General features: G+C 40.3%; 1 protein-coding gene across 7 annotated transcripts in view; it reads right to left on the bottom strand.

Moving 5' to 3' along the window:
• cep170.L (centrosomal protein 170kDa L homeolog) overlaps nt 1-13,373 on the bottom strand; it is a 157,299-nt gene extending 143,926 nt beyond the window's left edge. For 5 of the 7 annotated variants that reach the window (XM_041562816.1, XM_018263133.2, XM_018263134.2 and 2 more), the window contains exon 1: nt 13,112-13,371. The gene's annotated coding sequence lies outside the window, so the exon portion shown is untranslated. Of the gene's footprint in view, nt 1-13,111 lie in introns of all 7 variants that reach the window. The other 2 variants (XM_041562819.1, XM_018263138.2) reach the window with 2 other exon arrangements.
• Between the last annotated feature and the right edge of the window lie 221 nt (nt 13,374-13,594).

The following is a 13,594-nucleotide window of genomic DNA, read 5'->3' as shown; positions in this document are numbered from 1 at the left end:
CAGTTCCAGCCCAAGAAAGTTACAAAGGGTTCTACTCAAACTTGTACCTGGTAGCGAAGAGAGAAGGTACTTTCAGACCTCACAACTGACAAATTTCAGACAATCAGGCATACGGCGCAACAGGTCTGCAGCCAAACTAAAATATCGGCAGAGCTGTGCCTCAGACTTCTAGGCTACATGGCGGCTGCACTAAAGGCTCTGCCATTCGGCAGGTTCCACATGAGAGACCTACAGAATAATCTCCTCAATCACTGGAACAAGAATCACTCCAACTTAACACAACCTGTTCCGATCACTACAAAAGTTGGGAGATCACTGAGATGGTGGACTATACCACACAACTTAGCCCAGGGAAAGGCATGGATCAAAGGGTGGGGGGCGACATGGCCACCTCATACCTGCCAGGGGACTTAGTCACAAGAGGAGTCAAGCCTTCCCATAAATGTACTGGAGATCAGGACAATTGGGAATGCCATAATGCAATGCATTGGGCACAGGAGTTGACAAATAAACCTCTCAGAATCCAATCCGTCAATGCTACAGAGGTGGCCTATCTCAACAAGCAGGGCGGCACATGCAGCAACCGAACAATGCGAGAGGCAGCCCAGATACTCCGCTGGACAGAGTCACATATTCCAGCCATAGCCGCAGTTTTCATACCAGGAGTACAAAACTGGGAGGCTGACTACCTCAGCCAGCAATGGATAGACCAGGGAGGTGTTTGAAGAAATTGTAGCCAAATGGGGAAGCCAGACATAGACATGTTGGCATCCAGACACAATTTCAGAGTTCCTACTTAATGCGCCAGGTCACAGGACCACGGGGCAGCATGTGTAGACGCATTAGTCATTCCGTGGCTTTCCCCCTCTTGTTCTATTGCCAAGGATAATACGAAAGATTCAGCAGAAGGGGACAGTAACAATCCTAATTGCTCGGGATTGGCCGAGAAGGCCATGGTACGCAGATCTCATCAATATGTCAGTGGTTCCACCATGGCGACTCCCTCTAAGTCCAGACTTACTAATGCAAGGTCCAATAAAACACAACAATTTGCCACATCTCCATGTGATGGCGTGGCTATTGAAACTGACATGTGGCAGGCCAAGGGTTTCTCCAAAAGAGGCAACAGCTATCCTTATGAAGGCAAGGAAGCCATCAACAAATAAAGTTTACCATAGAACATGGAGAGCATTTATAAAATGGTGTGACTCCATGAACGTACCCTGGGGACAGGCAAAGGTTCAAACCATCATTGAGTTTCTCACACAAGGGTTCCATTTAGGGTTATCCTTAGCTACTCTGAAAGGACAGATTTCAGCGCTTTCTCTACTATTCCAGCATCAGTGGGCGGTAGAACCAGAGTTGGTACCGTTTTTGCAAGGAGTAGGAAGGTCAGACCTCCATATAGGGATCCTAACACCTCCCTAGGCCCTTACCACAGTATTAACGGCTCTACAAGGACCTCCCTTGAGCCATTAGCTTCCTGTGATCTTAAATTCCTTACCAGGAAAATTACTTTCCTTTTAGCAATTACATTGGCTAAGCGTGTATCTGGCATGGCAGCTTTATCCCGCAAGGAACCCTGGCTGATATTACAACAGTATAGAGCAGTTTTCAGAACAATACCTTCATTTACACCCAAAGTGGTTTCTGCTTTCCATATAAATGAGGAGATGAATTTACCTTCACTGTGTCCAAACCCACTGAATGACAAGGAGATTGTGGTCAGGGCAATCAGATACTATATTGATAGATCCAAAACTTATAGAAGGGTGGATGCCTTATTAGTCACTTATGGCATTAATAAGGGGTCTTCAGCATCAAAACATACCATAGCCAGATGGCTTGTAGAGACAATAAATTGTGCATATGATCTCAGTAAAAAGCCCAGACTATTCAAGTTCAAGCCCATTCCACCAGAGCTTTAAAGGGGTTGTTCACCTTTGTAACAAATTGACAAATCTAACAGTTCACATGAATAGAACAAACTTTTCCATAGAAATAGTTAACAGAAAAAGTACAGTTCAAGAGATATTCACCTCAGAAGTGTCCCTGTACTAATCCTTCAGTTCCACACAGACCCTGTGCTGGGAGGGGGTCACTGACCCCCAAAAACACTACAGTGTTCACTTCCTCTTCCTTATATGACATCACACATTGTACTGGCAGCTAACTTAACTCCTATTGGCTATGTCTGCTGTCAATCTGCCACTGCTTCCTGTGCTGGCTGTGCTGGGGAATTTGAGCAGCATTCAGGTACTGAAGAGAAACTGTTACAAGTTTGTGAGAGAGAGGGAGGGGGAGTGTGGGCTGTGTGCAGCAGAGACTTCAACTGTGCAGATGGGGGGATCAAGGTGCTTTGGACCTGGAGTTTTCTGGATAATGGATCTTTCCATAATTTGGATCTTCATACCTTAAGTCTGCTAGAAAATCATGTAAACATTAAATAAACCCAATAGGCTGCTTTTGCTTCCAATAAGGATTAATTATATCTTAGTTGGGATCAAGTACAAGGTACAGGTATGGCATCTGTTATACAGAATACTTGCGACCTGGGGTCTTCCGGATAGCAGATCTTTCTGTAATTTGGATCTTAGTACTAGAAAATGGTGTAAACACTAAATAAAGGCAATAGGCTGGTTTTGCTTCCAATAAGGATTAATTATATCTTAGTTGGGATCAAGTACAAGCTACTGTTTTATTATTACACAGGAAAAATAAATAATTTTTAAAAATTTGAATTATTGGATTATAATGGCTACTATGGGAGATGACACTTGTACTTTCCAGAAATATATTATTTTTTTTTGGGGGGGGGGTCCATGTATTATTTTGTGTATTTACCTCATAAAAAAGGTAAAATATTTTTCTGGAATAGATCCCTATATCATGAAAAATATAACTTTTTCATTTTTTGGTATTTAGAGCGCTAAATCTTGTTCCAGAAGTGGAACACTTAAAAAATGTATCATTTTCCTAGGTAAATTACCGCCCCCCCCCCCCGGGAGAGCGCACAAAATGTTCAAAAAACGTACCTGCCCTCATCACTGCTCTGCCTGTCACTTAGGGCTGCCACCTCACCCTTTTAAAACCAAACACATATGAAATCCACAGCCTGCATGGCTAATTAGCAATTAATTTAGATGCATGATACATGGCTGCACAGAAATCAGTTCAGTCTGCAGCATCTAAATGAGTTGATAATTAGCCATGCAGCCTGTGGATATGTGTTTGGTTTTAAAAGGGTGAGGTGGCAGCCCTACTGTCCCTGCTAGATCTGTAAGTTACATACGTTTCTAAGCAAGTCAGTGCTGGTTTTGTTGCAATTTTGTAAATAACTGACATTATGCTTAATGCCAAAGGTTGCCAAACAATGTTGCTCCTTTCTTTTCTGCAGTATTTGTCTGCATGGCTGTGTGATTGTTGCAAGGCAGGTTTGTTTATATGCTGCGTCTGTTAACCTCTGCCATTACAATTGAGTAATCAACCAATGACCATTCACATTATGTGACTGGTTACAGTTCACAAGCACCCAATAAATTACTAGGAGGAGGGCAGTATCAACATCCAATAGGAAACAAGTAAGGGCAAAGCCTGGGCATGATGATGTCATCATATAGGAAGTTCTTGGTGTGTCAGGTTCAAAATAGGCCACTCCCATCACTTCAGAAAACTGGTCTGAGAGACAGGAGAAGGACTGAGTTAATAGGTATAAAAATTAGCTTTTACAATGGCATTTTTACTTTTTGTTATGGAAAATGGTTTTTCTAACACATTGAGAGCATTGTTAGTGGTTTCATAAGATTTGTACATTGAAGGTGAACAACCCCTTTAAGTACATCTTGGGCTCTGCAAAAATTAGCGACCCCAGAACAAATCTGAAAAGCGGCCATTTGGGCCTCAGTTAGAGTTTCTAATGCTAACGGACTACTGCTGCACAAATATGGCAGCCCCCTCAAAGAGGAACAGGGTAGTAAGAAAGGTAATTTAAAAGCATCAGGAAAATACTTTTATGGCATTATAAATAGCATTCAAAGATAATGTTATGATAGATAATAAAAAAGGTTAATTTTTGATGTCAGTTGCTCTTTAAGCTCTTTGAAAAGTAAACATAATTTCAAGCAACTTTGCAATATACATCATTTAAAAAAATCGGCAGATTTTTCATGATTTTTAATGGTTTCTGACAGTTCCCGGCTGCTCTTCTGCGGACTATTTTGCTGAGATGGCTGACTACTGTTATTTTGTATAAGCAGCCAGCTGTCCTCAGCCTGCATCCTCCAAACCCCACAATTCCATGCACATGTGATTTTAATAAGCAAAGGAACATCACAGTGCAATGCATTGCGGGTTATGTAGTTCCTGTATGCTGCCTGTAAACTGTGGAGAAGTTGTTACAATTTGTAACATCAGTTTTATAGTCCCTCCTTTCCTGACAGGATTTAAAATGATGCAGAACAAGAAGAACTGTTAAAGAGCTGGGTTTCAGCACAGAACATTTTATTTATTCATACTTTTTGAAGAAACAGGTATCTGTGATTGGTATATTAGGGGTTTCTTTTGGTTTGGAAGCGGGAGTTCCCCTTTAATTATTTGCCTTTTTCTTTTGATTCTTTCCAGTTTTCAAATGGGGGTCACTGATCCCATCTAAAAATAAATGCTCTGTAAAGCTACACATATATTGTTATTGCTACTTTTTATTACTCGCCTTTCTGTTCAGGCACTCTGCTGTATATATATATAATATATTCCAGTCTCTTATTCAGATCAGTGTATGGTTGCTAGGGTCATTTGGACCCTAGCAACCAGTTTGCTGAAACTGCAAACTGGACAGCTTCTGAATAACACTCAAAACCACAAATAATAAAAAATTAAAACCAATTGCAAATTGTCTCAGAATACCACTCTACATCATGCTAAAAGTGAATTTAAACAATCCCTGTAATCTGAATTATTACTTATTAATCACCAATTATTTAATACACAACAAAATGTTATTGGCCTTGGCTTTTGATGATGCAATTCCTTCAGATAAGAAAAATAAGTTTTACACTGCTAATATTATACATCTGCAACAGAAGTGCACCAGCTGTTTTGTCAATCAAGTTCAACCACTCCAAATGAACCCCAGGGCACATATATACACATACACTCATATACACTCATATATAAACTATATACACCAATATTGATACTAATTGTAGATTATATTGTCACAATAGCTTAAGATATTATGCTTGTTCAAAAAAATCATCCAGGACACTCTTAAAGTGGACCTGTCACCCCGACACAAAAATCAGTATGATAAAAGTCCTTTTCAAATTAAACATGAAATTTAATTTCTCTTTTTCATTAAAGCATTCATTGCTGTTGTAAGCTCATTGAATCTCAGCTGCCAATCAAATATTGCCTGCCACTCCTCTATTCCTTAGGCCAGGGATCCCCAACCTTTTGAACCCGTGAGCAACATTCAGAAGAAAAAGGAGTTGGGGAGCAACACAAGCATGAAAAATGTTCCTGGGTGCCAAATAATTGCTGTGATTGGCCATTTAGTAGCCCCTATGTGGATTGTAAACCTACATTGTGGCTCTGTTTGGCAGTACACCTGGTTTTTATACAACAAACACTTGCCTCCAAGCCTGGAATTAAAAAATAAGCCATGTTTTGATGCCATTGGGAGCAACAACCAAGGGGTTGGAGAGCAACATGTTGCTCACGAGCTAATGGTTGGGGATTGCTGCCTTAGGCCATAGGGCAGACAATTACTTTCACTTTCCATTCCCCTTACCATTTAAAGGATCAGTAACATCATTTTTTTTCACAATAAAAAATAATTAATGTACATTACTTACCCCCAATATGCTGCCCTTTCCTGCGGTTTCGGCAAGACACCCGAAAAAACTCAAACCGGCGCTGTCCCGCGGCGTCCAAAGGGTCTCCACCATATTCTAGCTTAATCTCCTTTCTCCTTCCCTACGTGCGCGCAGCTGTGTGCCTCTTCCGGTTCTTCGTGACGTCACTTCCTCTCTCACTGCTGTTCCCTCAGCATGTTCCTGTCACACAGCCATTGACTCCGTGTGCGTCTCACTGCAGTTCCCTCACCCAGCCTTAAACTTTCCTCCCCCTCCTCTATGTTCTTCTCACTGCCGTTCAGTCGCGTAGCCTTCTCCTTTCGTCACTCCCCCAGAGTTTCTTGACAAGCCTTCCTTTCTCCGTTACAGAATTTATTTCTGCCCCCCCCCGCAGGCTTCCTTTATTGGCACCCTTTCTGTCCCAGCAGTTCTGAAGCCCTCCCCCCCAGCGTTACTCTCTCTTTCCGTGCAGCCTCTCTCCCCACAGCTCACGCTGCCTTGTCAGAAGCTGTGCCTCTCTGCTCTGTGTGTGACGTCCTGTTCCTGACTTCCGGTGCTGTGTGGAGGAACAGTGTCGGGAACGTGCACGCAGTGGCGAACTGATCGCCGTATCACCGGTTTCCAAGGTAATGGAGAAATAGTATTTTGAATTTTTTTTTAAAAAAAACGCTAGGTATTTTATAGGGCATTATTAGGGCATGTCCATTATTTTTATCATATAGAATGTATTTTTTAGATAAAAATTTTTGATGTTACTGGTCCTTTAATTGTGTAGCCAGGGCATGGGCATGGACATCGGGTCCCCCATTCTGGTGCACAAACAAGATTCTGAGATGTCCACAAAATGGCTCCTGCCTGCTTGATATAATTAAGAATTCCCAGGCTGAAGGAAACAAGATTCAAATAATTTATATTGTGTAATTACAGTTCATTTTGCTTAACAATGTGATAAAATAGGAATTTGAATAATTTTTTGGGTGACGGGTCCCTTTAAAAGCATTAATAGAATCTGCTATCACATCACCCAGCAGGGCATTCCAAAACCTCACTGCCCTCACCCTGAAGAACAACCTTCAAATTAAAGTTCTGTTGCTCTAATATAAAGGGGGTAGCCTCTGGTGCACTGACATTATATATGGAAAAATACCCCCCCACTATCTGTCTATAATGACCTCCAATGTACTTAAAAAGAGTAATCATGTCCCCTTGCAAGTGTCCCCAACCTTGAAATTCTACCCTCATAGTTTCCTCCATCCTTTTTACCAGTTTAGTTGCATATCTCAACACTCTCTCTAGTTTATTAATATCCTTCTTGAAGGGGAGCTTCACAAAAACATAACAAGCTTTTTGAAAAGTAAACATAATTTCAAGCAACTTAGCAATATACATCAATTAAAAACTATGCAGACTTTTCATGATTTTTAATGGTTTCTGACATTACCCTAAGCCTAGCCCCTTGCTCTTCTGCTAATCTTTCAGACAACGGTTACTGTATCAACAGCCAGCTGTCCTTAGCATGCATCCTTCAAACCCCACAATTCCCTGCACATGTGATTTTAATAAGGAAATGAACATCACAGTGCAATGCATTTGGGTTATGTAGTTCCTGCGTGCTGTCTGTAAGCTGTGGAGAAGTTGTAACTTGTAACTTCAGTGTTTTAGTCCCTCCTAAAGTATTCATTCTTTTTGAAGAAATAGTTAACTGTGCTGGGTATATTAGGGGTTTCTGTGTTACTTCTGCCAATTTATCAAATTTTGGTTTGGAAGCCGGAGTTCCTCTTTAATGACTGGAATCCCCAAATTCACATGACTTGGGGCAGCTGGGAAATTGACAATATGTCTAGCCCCATGTCAAATTTCAAAATTGAATATAAAAAAATCTGTTTGCTCTTTTGAGAAATGGATTTCAGTGCAGAATTCTGCTGGAGCAGCACTATTAACTGATTCATTTTGAAAAAAAAAAATTTTTTCCCATGACAGTATCCCTTTACGTACACAACATACATGGTATTTTATCACTGCCACAGCTCAAAAATATAAACCATATTCTTAGGTAATTCTAAAACAAAATCACAGTTAAACTACATAAACCAAACACAATTGACAAATCTAAAACAATTTATATATTCATTGAACCTGGAATATAGTTGTAGAATAGCTGTTAAATACAATTCAAAATTAACTGAATTATTTTTCTTAGAAACAGAATTTTTATGCCATATCCTCCTTCATTATTTTCAGTGTTTGTATTAAAACCTATTGAGAGTCGGTACATTTTTGGCAACTGACTCTAAATACTCAAAATTGCTCCCAACTCCGACTCAACAGCTCTTGTCCTTAGCTGGTAAACTGTATGCACCCCTCACTCCTTTCCCATGACCCCTTACTGTCCTTTCTGCATAAGCTTCCCAATAATACTGTAGCTCACCCCTTGCCTAGTTTAAACACTTCTCAAGCATTAGCCATTCTTTTCTCTAACACAGCAGCCCCCTTCTATTGAGGTGCAATCTGTCATGACTATATAGATGTACGCCAATGAAAAATCAACCCAGCCCCCTCTTTACGGCCCTCCATCTACCATTAATTCTGTCATTAGTACTAATATGTACCAAGACAGTTGTGTCATGCAAAGCCCCACCCAATAATTTGTCTACCCGATCAACCAACCATGTCACCAGGAAGACAACAAACTGTTCAGCTGTAGTCATCTGGACAACAGATTACCATATCCACTTTCCTAATAATTGAATCTCCTATGTATCGATTTAGCACTACCTTTGGTCTTATCCCCACCACTACTAAAGAAACTGGTCTCCTGGCTGTCAGCGAGATCTGCCTCATCTAGAACTGCAAATCCAGAGTTCACACTCCCATCTTCTTCATACAATCTAATAAATCTGTTGGGATGCACAAACCTGGAGCAGCTTTGTTTTTTCCCCACACTAGATTTTCTAACTGTTACCCAGCTGACTGCTTTTGTTAAGAAGCAAACAATTATCCATCACTCTAATAAAATCCTTGGCAAAATGTTAGACCTTATCTTATCCAACACCACTGTTCTTCTTCCTACATTAAAAAAAAGTTAATAAGACTTAAGGGTTCACTCACTTACCTTGAGGCAGTGAGCAAAGTGCAGTTTCAAGAGTAATCACCATGATTTTTTCCCCCACAATTCAGTGTTTCCCCCCTGAATTCCAGCGACATTGCTGTTGCATTGAGGCAATTCATAAGTCACAACTGCCTGCATCTACTGCAATTCTGTCTGATTCACCAAAATAAACACAACTGTGTGTTGCAAATCAGGAGCGGTTGTGCCAAATATTTTACAAGGTCTTTTTGGTGCCCAATTCAAAACAGAAGGTAGGAAGTACTGATTGGAGTGCAACTATGCGGAAGAGTGAAGAATGCATATTGGTGCAAGTACCTTTAATGAAAGTTGCCCATTGGTCTGTAAATGAGCCCTATAATATATAGTGGCATTTCCTAAACATTCATATAAATTGCTCACTACAATTGTTAATAAGTTATCGTCTCTGTAAAGTGTTGCAAAACATATAACAATTTTGTTACACCTTTTCAACATATTTGTAATGGTGTCAATGTTTTTTTTAATTTTTAGCGTAACTGCTATTGCAAGCAATACGAATGTTTTTCTTGCTATTCTTCTCAGCAAGAACATAAGTGGATTTTCAGTAAGGCTTGGGGACACTAAGGCACACCAAACCTGCCTGGCACCTTAAAAAAAAAGCTCCAGTTCTGTTGCAATCAGCTGCAGTTCACTTTAAAGCTATTTACTAACTCTGAACATTTGCTGCAGATTTCATCCCACTCCCATCTTTGAAGAACAAAGAAGTGAAGAAGACAATCGCCCCATGGTGCTCGCTGGCATAACCACTGGCAGAGTCGGTGCAGTTTTCTGCTGATAGGAGCACTGGCACGGGGTGTCAGGTAAGTAAATATAACCACTTGGGGGTGCCTACCTTTTGGCACCCCCAAGTTAAAATTACTTTCCTACTCCTTATATGGGTGGTCCACCTTTAAATTAACTTTTAGTATGTTCTAGAATAGCTATATCAAAGCCACTTTTAAATTGGCCTTCATTTTTTCTTTTTAATAGTTTTTGAATGTTTTGCCTTCTTCTTCTTCTGACTCTTTCCAGCTGACCCCATCTTGAAACAAATGCTCTGTACGGATACAAATGTGTTGTTATTGCTAATTTTCATTATTCATCTTTCTATTCAGGGCCTCTCTACTAGTCACAGCCTCTTATTCAAAACAATGCAATGTTGCCTGGGTAATTTGGACCCTAGCAAACAGATGAGTCTTTCCCTGCTCACGTATAGCTCTGGGCTCAGATAACAGCAGAGAAGGAAGGGGGGGGGAGCAAACTGAGCATGCTCATGCCCGGGGCAAGGAGGTTTAAGCTGAAGGCAGGAAGTCTGATAGAGAAGCCCATGTGTACACAATAGAAGGAAAGAAATGAAGTGTTTCTTTTGACAGGGGACTCAGAGCAGCACTACTTTGAAGGTTTACTGGTATATTTAGGTGGACTTTTCTGATAAGGCTTACCTTTCCTTCTCCTTTAATTTAAAGGTGAACAACCCCTTTTATAATATCTCTATCACCCTTTATCAGTCCTAAATTAACTGTATAATGTGCTTCTTTTGTAAATATAGAGTGCATATAATGTATCTGGGGTGTGACTACTCATTGCATATAATGTGCATGGGGTGTCAGTACCTTCTACTGCAGGGGTGTCCAAACTTTTTGCAACGAGGGCCAGATTTGGTGAGGTGAAAATGTGTGGGGGCCGACCACAAATATAAGCCATGCCTACCATTATTATAAGCCTCATCCACCAATACTTTCTAGTTATGGCCACTTTAATTCAAAACCATTTAGCCATTTCCATGTTTATTAACAACACAACAACTTATTTTAACAGCAATCAATAGATCACATTAACACTAACACGGCACAATGGCAATTTCATTTATAAATACCACCAGAATTCCTAGTACAATCGTAGTAAATAAATAGTGCCAATACACTCACGATACTTGTATAACTTGTGTGCTGCAGGCTCTGCGTGTCTCCTGATCACGTGACTCAACAGGATACATTCAATAGTAGAACAAAAATAATGAAGATGCAATGCCAATACGGGTGGTGTACTTAAAGTACCTCCAAGGCTTTAATGTGTGGAATATAACCAAACGTTTCAGGAGCCTCGCGCTCCCTTCCTCAGTGGATAAGTGCACAGTCCTAGCACAATGACACAATTGCAATTTCGGGTATAGCACATTTTTGCAATAGTTTCAAGCATCATCACATTTTGAACAATATGTCTACTTGGGGCTAAGGATGACCAACCTGCGGTCTGGCAAAAAACAAATAGGACTTTTGACAGCCTTTGGCTGAGGGTTAGGCCAAGCCTTTTCTAGCTTAACAACAGCTCTCCCCTGCAACACCTATATATACACACAGTCACACACACATAAAAGCCATTTACAATTGATTTGAATTCCTATCCTTGCAGATTTCTTTGCATCTTCATTCACCTCTTTATTTATCCAGATTGTTTCGGGGGGGACTCACGTCCTTCTAGCATCTAACAAAAACATCTTCCCAGTTTCACCCCTGTATTTGAGGCTTCAAAGCAATTAATTTATGGCCCATGGGCAGTAGACAGGACATCTCCATCTTGCCCTGAGGCATAAGGAACCTGCCAGTGGAGCAAATAAAGAGCTATATGGTATCAGGGCTGACCAGAAAAACCTAAGGGAGGTATACAGAGACTATAACATGCACATTGTGGAATTATAATAAGGTATCCTGATGCACAAGTCACTATGTGATTGTCCACATACAAATGATGAGAAAATGAGCGAGACAACAGGGAGATAGAATGCTATAGGAAAAGGAACGATGGAGACAGGTTGTATTTAAAGCCTTCTATTCAGCCCACCCCATTCACTGCGAGTAAAGCCGAGGAAGATGCGAAGACATTTGCATTATGTACCAAAATTGAGCAATGGAAGCAACGTCCGGTGATACATGAAGGAAGGTTTCCCATGATCCGTACCTTGCGTTCGTCCTCCAGTGCGCGCCCACATACTCTTTGGAGGATGCAGGCTAAGGACAGATGGCTGTTGATACAAAGTAACAGTAGTCAGCCAGCTCAGCAAAGTAGTCAGACAGGATTAGGGAACTGTTCCAAACCATTAAAAATCATGAAAAGTCTGCATATTTTTTAATTGAGGTATATTGCAAAGTTGCTTGAAATTATGTTTACTTTTCAAAAAGCGTGTTATATTTGTGTGGAGTTCACCTTTAAATATACTCCGCTGATAAAACACTACTATTTATATGCATATGAGGGATGGTCCTACAGTCACATGAACAAATTCTCAGAGGTAACAGAAATTTTTGTGTGAAATAAGTTACATCCTCATACTTTACTATGTGTTTAAGAAAATATACATGTATCTGTAGGTAAAACCCTACTTACCTCAATAACTTCGAAAAAAAAAAATTTTTAAATGCAATCCCACCGCAAAGGAACAAAACATAAGCACCAATAAGCCTGAAGACTTATTGTCATTGAGTGCTATTAGATAATGCCCATTCAGACACCATTTTGACTTAAACTGTATCCACTTCCCATTATGAAAAATATATTTGCAAAAGAAAAGCAGTTAACCTTTACTTAACAGAACCAGATGTTGTATTTCAATATATTTACAGTATAGAGTTAATTTTGCAATTCAGCCCAGTGCTGAATGTATTAATCTAACACTTTCTATAAAATACATTTTCATAACTTTTTTCATTTAGCAGCACTCATTCTGAATCTTCCAACATGATACATTTAAAATGGAAGAGACAGCCCAGTTTAGTATGCAAAAAATAAGACAAAGAGGGACAGCAGCCATACACCATAGGCCGTGTGTATCTATAATTATATATTTATGCATAAATAAAACAAGCCAAGTCACAAATACTCTGCAGGCGGTATTGGGCGGAGTACAGATTCCATATAAAGTGATCGACATATTTTAACAACGGCCAGAAAATAGCACACATAAAGCCATACTCGGATTGGTGAATATTTACTTGAGTCAGCCCTAACAATGCAGGGATAAGAAAGGATGTGGGCTGTCAGGAGCCAGTAAACATAATAGTAGCACCCTACATATAACCTCTGTATCATCCGCCATGCAACCACATACACGTATCTCACTACTGTCATTACTCACCCCTGGCACCGTAATTAGTCGCAGTACTGAAATTACTGAATAGCTCCTTTACCGATTACAGTATTAGTGTGTAAATTCCTAAGCATCATGCCACGATGTTGCCTGTTTTTAAGATGAGTCACAAAAAGAAGCCACAACCTCCAATTCTCAAGACACAAGAAGTAACAATCGCACGATGTGCTCACTCAGAACGTTATTTCCCAGCAGTACCCCGCGGCTAACGGCACCGAGACAAGGAGTGGGCCGGCAGTCTCAAATGCGCATGCCCATACGTCTACATCCAACTGCAACGCTTTGCTACAGGGTAGGGTATGTCAGTGCGTATACTGTAATGTACAGTGAAGGGACATACGAGAAGCTTGTGGTACTTGTCTTTTACCTTACCGAATTGTATCTGCAAAAAACATGATTCTACTAACATTTTTGTCACAGATGCACGTTCAATACTTGTCAACATAAAGGCATCTTTAATCGATTGTTAAC

Source organism: Xenopus laevis, chromosome 5L (assembly GCF_017654675.1).
Source record: "Xenopus laevis strain J_2021 chromosome 5L, Xenopus_laevis_v10.1, whole genome shotgun sequence".
Classification (NCBI taxonomy): Eukaryota; Metazoa; Chordata; class Amphibia; order Anura; family Pipidae; genus Xenopus; species Xenopus laevis.
The sequence above is the reverse complement of the archived record's forward strand: the minus strand, read 5'-3'. Positions and strand labels throughout refer to the sequence as shown.